A 7,500-nucleotide genomic window follows, 5' to 3' on the forward strand; every position below is an offset into this window, starting at 1 on the left:
CTTCTACATTTTCTTCTTCGTCCTCTTCCTCTTCTTCGTCTTATTCTTCTGTCTCTCCTACCTTTTCTTCTTCTTTTACTTCTTCTCCATCTCCTTCTTCCTCTTCTTCTTCGTCACATTCTTCTCCCTCTTCTACTTCTTCTCCTTCTCCTTCTTCATCCCCTTCTTCTTCGTCTCATTCTTTTCCCTCTCCTACTTCTTCTTTTTCTTTTTCTTCTTCTCTTTCATCTTCCTGTTTTAATTTCCTTCAATTTGCCTAGTATGACTTCCTTCTCTTGTTCCTTTGTCCACGAACTCCACCTCCTCTATTTCCTCAACTTCTTTCCTTTCCTCCTCACCAGCTCTTCCTCCTTCTCCTCCTCCTTCTTCTCCTCCTCCTTCTCCTCCTCCTCCTCCTTCTCCTCCTCCTCCTCCTCCTCCTCCTTCTCCTCCTACTCCTCCTCCTCCTTCTCCTCCTTCTCCTCCTACTCCTCCTCCTCCTCCTTCTCCTATTTTTCCTCCTCCTCCTCCTCCTCCTCCTCCTCCTCCTCCTCCTCCTCCTTTTATTTTCTGTTTCCTTGCCTTTCTCCTGTTTCTCCTCTTCCTCCTCCATTTGCAACACCTTCTCCTCCTCTTTTCCCTCTTCCTCCTGTTCCTCTCCCTTCCCCCTCGTCCTCCACCTTCCATTCTCATCCTTATCTTCATCGTCCCCTTTCTGTCTCGGCATTTCTTCACATTTTCTCATTTTCCCTCATACTTATTCCCCCATTCCTTTCAACTTTTCTCTTGTATTTCATTTCCTTAATTACCTTTATCTTCATATGCATGCGATCTGCATCTGTTCCGGCTCTTTCCTTCTCCTATTTCCACCTCATTCCGTCCCTACGTTTTTGAGCAGACGCGGCCTTCCCTCTCTCACACTCCCTCTCTCCCCCCTTCTTTCCCTCCCTCTCTTCCTCTCTCCCTCTCTATCTCCCGCACTCCCTCCAACCCTCTCTCTCTCTCTCTCTCTCTCTCTCTCTCTCTCTCTCTCTCTCTCTCTCTCTCTCTCTCTCTCTCTCTCTCTCTCTCTCTCTCTCTCTCTCTCTCTCTCTCTCTCTCTCTCTCTCTCTCTCTCTCTCTCTCTCTCTCTCTCTCTCTCTCTCTCTCTCTCTCTTCTTTCTCTCGTTTTGGCATCCCTCCTTTAGTTTCTTCCGACAACCAGTGTTCCTTTGATCTACCGTCCCTTCTCTCTCTTCCTCATCTCCTCCCCCCTTCTACCTCTCTCTCTCTCTCTCTCTCTCTCTCTCTCTCTCTCTCTCTCTCTCTCTCTCTCTCTCTCTCTCTCTCTCACTCTCTCGTTTTTCCTTCCTCCTCCTCTTCCTCCTCTTCATTCTTCTTCCACTTCCTCCTCTTCCTCCTTTTACTCCTACTGCTGCCTCTTCTCTTCCTCTCCACATCTTCATCTTCCTCTTCCTCTCCCCCTTCCTTTTCCTCCTCCTCCTCTTCCTTCTCTTCTTCATGATACTCCTAATGCTGCCTATCCTTCCCAACCACCTCCCCCTCCTTTCCTCCTCCTCCTCCTCCTCCTCCTCTCCTCCTCCTCCTCTCCTCCTCCTCCTCTCCTCCTCCTCCTCTCCTCCTCCTCCTCTCCTCCTCCTCCTCTCCTCCTCCTCCTCTCCTCCTCTCCTCCTCCTCCTCTCCTCCTCCTCCTCTCCTCCTCCTCCTCTCCTCCTCCTCTCCTCCTCCTCTTTCTCTTCTCTTCTTTCTCATCGGCATCCTCCGTTTCGCTATTTCGCATCGCGCCGGTTATATAATTTTGTGTTTTGACCGATCGCCTCCATGCCTTCTAAGGTCCTTAGCTTCCAGTCTTCCAGTTAGCATTCATCCTCGGAGTGCTGTTGCTTTTCCCTTTGTAGATGCCAGGAAATAGGTATTCCAGTACGTGAGGGTCTCGTAGTCCCGTTCCTGGAACAGACAGAACCGTCTCGGTGCCTCTTGGCACTTAAAATATGAGGAAAAGGTTTTTGGATTACAGAGAAGGGCCAAAGGATTACAGAGGAAACGCATGCCGACAGGAGACCTTTTGGTCCATAACTAGGTCGGATGTGAAAAGAAAATCAGAAAAAATATAGAAAAAAAATATTAAGTAAATAAATAGGATGGATAAATAAATAATGATAAATAACAAATAAGCGGAATAATAATAATAACACTGATCAACTAAAGTTATTGAAATATCTGTCACACAAGTAAAAGGAAGTGAACATGATAAAAAAAATTTTTTACTGATTTCAAATGTTTTTTGAATGTTTCTGTCAGGCAAAGCTTTTCTTTGATAGGATATTGAAATTTAAACAATTATAACTAATAAATGAGGCTGATATTTCAGTGAAATTTACCACTAAAATGTAGAAATGTATGATTTTCGAGTGTATTTTGCTTCTGGGAGATCCCTTTCTAGTGTCCAACAGTAATCAGCCAACATTGAAGAGCTCCACTTCCCTTGATACCGGATTTCCATGTTCAGAATGTCCTGGTGAAACCTCTCACCGTGCTCGTCACTGACGGCGCCAAAATTTGCGGGGAAAAAATTCAAGTGAGAGTCTAGGAAGTGGATTTTTAGGCTCATATTGCATCCCAAGGGCTTGTAGGATGTCAGTAGCTCTTTTACGATTTCAGAATAGTTATTCATTTGTGATTCCCCAAAAACTCTGCGCAAAATTTCTTAAATTACAGCCACAGCTTTACCAAGATCATTTAGTTCTTCGTCAAAAATCTGGTCTCTCATCAGCTCCCTCATCTGTGGTCCAACAAAAATACCTTTGATTTTTGCGTCACTTACTCTAGGAAACTTGTTTTTCAAATATATAAATCCCTTGCCAGTTCTATTCATAACTTTAGTTTTTATTTTCATCAATCCTAGCTTTATATCCTAATGAGGCAGATAAATTTTCTCTGAATCAACAAGAGAACTGATAACCTTCTTTCCTGGGGCCAGAGATCGTTTCTGCCACACATTCTTTTCATAATGATTTTTCTTATTCCGACTGTCCCACTCACAGAGAAAGTAACAAAAATTTGTGTAACCCAGCTGCATTCCAAGTAAAAGTGCCACAACCTTCAGGTCGCCACAGGTATTCCATTTATGTTCTTTATTCTTAATTTTCTGCAATGAAGGCTTCATACTCTCATATGTTTCCTTTATGTTAGCTGCATGGGCCAGAGGAACAGAAGGAAACTTATTTTCATTGTTGAGCAAAACCGCTTTCATGCTCGCTTTTGAAGAGTCAATAAACAAGCACCACTCATTCCTGTCATATTTATGGTTAAGTTCCTCCATAACAGAATATACATCATTGCAAAACACCACACCATCTTCAAGTGAGAAAAACTTTTCCAAATCACAATGTCGCTTACGATAAAAACTAATTTTTGATTCTTTCTGAAGAAGATTCCAGCCTTAACCTGGAAGCAAGAAATTCAGATTGCTTTTTTTTCGGCAAGTTTGAATAACGCACAAGATCATTTAGATCTCCCTGACCCAATAAATGTGGTTCACTTGAAGAATAGATTGGCTGAAAGTGCATAACAATCTCACGCAGTTTTGACAAACTCACTGTTGCCAACCGCTTGATTGAAATTTATCCCACGAAACACACGTAACGTGAGATACCGTGGAACACGAAAACTGTGGGTGGTGAAAAAAATTGGACATTATTTCTGGATTCTCCATATAAAACATATATGATGCAGCTATTGTTTTCCTTAGGACAACATATTTGTTTAACTCTGTAATTTATGATATATAGATAATAAACACGTAATGAAATTAATAATATAAAAATGAATAATAGATAAATAAATAATATTGAATAAATAGAATAAATGGCAGGCATTACAGCTTATTGCTTACGTGTTTGTTTAAATGAATCTTAAAACTTCGAGCTGTACTATATTGCACTGCCTCTACAGGAAGTTTATTCCATCCATTTAATACACGGGTGTCGAATTTGTTTCTATCCACTTCCAAATTAAATCTACTTCTTGTCAGTTTGAGACCATTATTTCTTTTCTAATTCACATTCACTGTGAAAATTTTGTTCACAAATCAAGTCCATTTTCAAGATATTCAATACGACAATGTGAAAAACTTAAGGTTATTCTGTTTGTCATCCAGTAAATGTTATAGGATATAATCAGGAATAATATTCTTGTGCTTGTAGTAGGAAACTATTGGGGGGAAGGGGAAGGAAATCTTGGAAAATATGTTGAATCAGATAGTTGCTGTATATTGTACTCTGTAGGACGGTGAGTGTCATTATAGTATGTCCTGTCGACAAAGGTAAATTTTATTTATCTATTTATTTTTATTTATTCATCTATTTATTTGGTTAATTGTTTTTGTTCCAGGAGATAGCCCGTGGAACGCTCATCACATTCTACGGTCGATTTTTCATCGCCATATTGTTGAGATGTCTCAGTCAGCCAACTAATGACCTTTATTTCTCAGCAGACTCTATTGAAGTTATTTTTGTCTCGCATAGTGCTTGGCCTCCTTCCTCATAATTTATCTATGTGCCAAGTATAAGGAGTCTTTGTGGGAAGCTTATATCAACACCTTTCTTTTCCTTTATCTTAAAAAAAAAGACATGTACATATACGAGTGTGTGTGTGTGTGTATATATATATATATATATATATATATATATATACATATATATATGATATATATATATACGTATATATATATATATATATATATATATATATATATATATATATGTATGTATAATTTTCTAAATATTGTAGGTAGCATTGCAACGCACTGAGTATAGAAAATAACAAAACAAAAAAGCATAACAGTGCATTGGGCCGTTATTGGCATAAAAGTGAGTCGTTTTTTGTCTAGAATTGATATCGTTAAAGGCAAATTTAAAGGTTACAAGACAAATAAAACTTTAATTGTAGCATAAAGCTTGGTAGCTTTGAGAATTTTTTTTTCCAGTGGTGACTCGTTAAAGAAAATGCAAAGTACATACCAAATTAATTCGATTAGTATTATCTCTAGTACAAAAAATTACCTATGAGTTTATCCGGTCAGTGTCCAAGAAGTTATGCTAATTTACGCCGATTAAATAAAGCGGCCTTGCTTCTGGATGTGGTGTGTCTTGCTATATTGCTTCTGACCCAGGGCAGTGGTCGAGATGCAGGGATGACCCGTCATCCAGGAGGAGCCAAGAGAGGGGGGGGGGTGGATGGAAGTGGAGTATGTGGGGATGGAGTGGGTGTGAGTGAATTTTATCCTTTTGTTTGTTTTTGGCTACTTCCCTTGTAAGAGAGAAAAAAAAATGGTGGTATATGTATGTATACATACATGTATATATATATATATATATATATATATATACATATATATATATATATATATATATATATATATATGAGTAAGTGATAATCAGAAAAAAAGACCGTCAAAAACGAAGCAGTTATTCGCAGTATCCTTTTCCAGTGCAGGACTTCGGCCATTCCCTGAAAGGACGTTGTGACCAGTGTACCTTTACCATGGTGGCCTATTTCGGCTTAGTAATCAAAACCTAACCAGAACAAATTCCTTAAAGGGTGTCATGAGATTGTAGGGGTTGATTAAACGGTCGTAGCTCTACTGTATAATCCTGACTCCCGTCCCATCAACTTCTTTAGCTTTTACTTAGTTCTCTCTTGATAGTAGTATGGCTTGCTGTCGATTAATTTTGCCTTCCAAGTAGGAATCCCCGGGGTTATTCCCATCGTCTGGTGATGTCACCTACTTAATCTGGTTTTCTCTCTCTCTCTCTCTCTCTCTCTCTCTCTCTCTCTCTCTCTCTCTCTCTCTCTCTCTCTCTCTCTCTCTCTCTCTCTCTCCCTCCCCCCTCTCTCTCTCTTTCTCTCTGTCTCTGTCTCTCTCTCTCACACACACACACAACTCGGTGGCGCAGTGGTTAGTGTTCGCGGCCGCCACTACGGCGGACCGGGTTCGAATCCCGCACAGGCCTGCAATAATTTCAATATCGCTGCGCTGCGAACCGTTACTCCAACTCTCGTGGGCGGGGAGTTGGGTGTGTGTTTGTGCGTTTAAGATCACAGTATTATCCATAGATCGGTCATATATGAGGTCTGAGCTCTCTTCCGGGAGGGAAATAGCTGTCGATCACGAGTGGTCACCGTTCCTTCATCTTTGGATAACAGTCTCCATCTATTAAAGAAAAAAGAAAAAATGCTGCGTGACTTTCATCCATAGGAAAATCATTAAATTTTCTTAGATATTGACTGTATAAAACGAATGTAGTCAATAGTCCATCCGCAGAACTGAAAGAGGTTAATTGTTCTTGTTCCAGTTTCTTTACGCCGGGGCCTTCGATGGCTTTGTTGTCCCCTCCCTCACGAGACCTCTTTTCTGCGTTCCTTCTGTTCTTGTATTCAGTTTTTTAAATTCAAATCATTTTAGTTTGTTTTGTTTTCATCTCCGTCAAGGCAGCTAAAGGGTTGCTTCCACTGTCATAGCTCTCCTAGTACATAGGGATAACGTGCAGCTGAATAGAATAGCTTGGTGGTAAAAAGAATAAGAGAATAAGTGCCAATATGAATGGAAAGCATTAAAGGTGAAGTCCTTCTCTCGTAAACTCGTAACTTCATCTCTGAAGCACTTCTACTTGGCACCCACGGCATCTGAACTTTTTGGTAATCCTACTACAGACCTTCCCGTCTGGCTTATGCTCCTTTGAGTTGTTAAACTTTATGTTTCTTGCTCTTCTCAGTGTTCACTTTTCTGAAATTCTCACGGATGCATCTTGTGCCAAGGAGCCTTGCGATCCGGTGTTTTCTTCGGCAGAAGTTATCCTTCATACTTTGGGTCGGGGGAAGAGCCTATTGTGGTGTCGGATTTCCATTTTGGTTTCGAGGTTGACTGAACTTTTTGTGTCCGGGGCCAGTTCAGTGGGGTCTTACTCCTCTCTTGGTCGGGTTCCTTCTAATCTTCTCTCTCTCTCTCTCTCTCTCTCTCTCTCTCTCTCTCTCTCTCTCTCTCTCTCTCTCTCTCTCTCTCTCTCTCTCTCTCTCTCTCTCTCTCTCTCTCTCTCTCTCTCTCTCCCTCTCTCTCTCCCCCCCTCTCTCTCCCCCTCTCTCTCTCTCCCTCCCTCCCTCCCCCTCCCCCCCCTCTCTCTCTCTCTCTCTCTCTCTCTCTCTCTCTCTCTCTCTCTCTCTCTCTCTCTCCCTCTCTCGCTCTCTCTCTCTCTTTTTGCGCGATCATTTTTGATTACACTTGTTTTTGTGGTCATGCTAACATTGTTATGGTGCTGTTTTTGCAAAAATGTATCTGCTTGAATTCAGACTACGATATTTGGTAATGTATGTTGATCTCTCTCTTTATGTAGTTACAGCAGGTTTCTTTATTTGTGGTCGAAAGTGTTGCTCTGTTCCGTTGTAGAGACATTTGTAGTGTCTTTGTACTAACCCCAGACTTGAATCTTGTTTCTTGTTTTCATAATGTTTTGCATAAGCATG

This window comes from Oratosquilla oratoria, chromosome 1 (assembly GCF_046742065.1).
Source record: "Oratosquilla oratoria isolate Oo_2021 chromosome 1, ASM4674206v1, whole genome shotgun sequence".
In the NCBI taxonomy this organism is placed as follows: Eukaryota; Metazoa; Arthropoda; class Malacostraca; order Stomatopoda; family Squillidae; genus Oratosquilla; species Oratosquilla oratoria.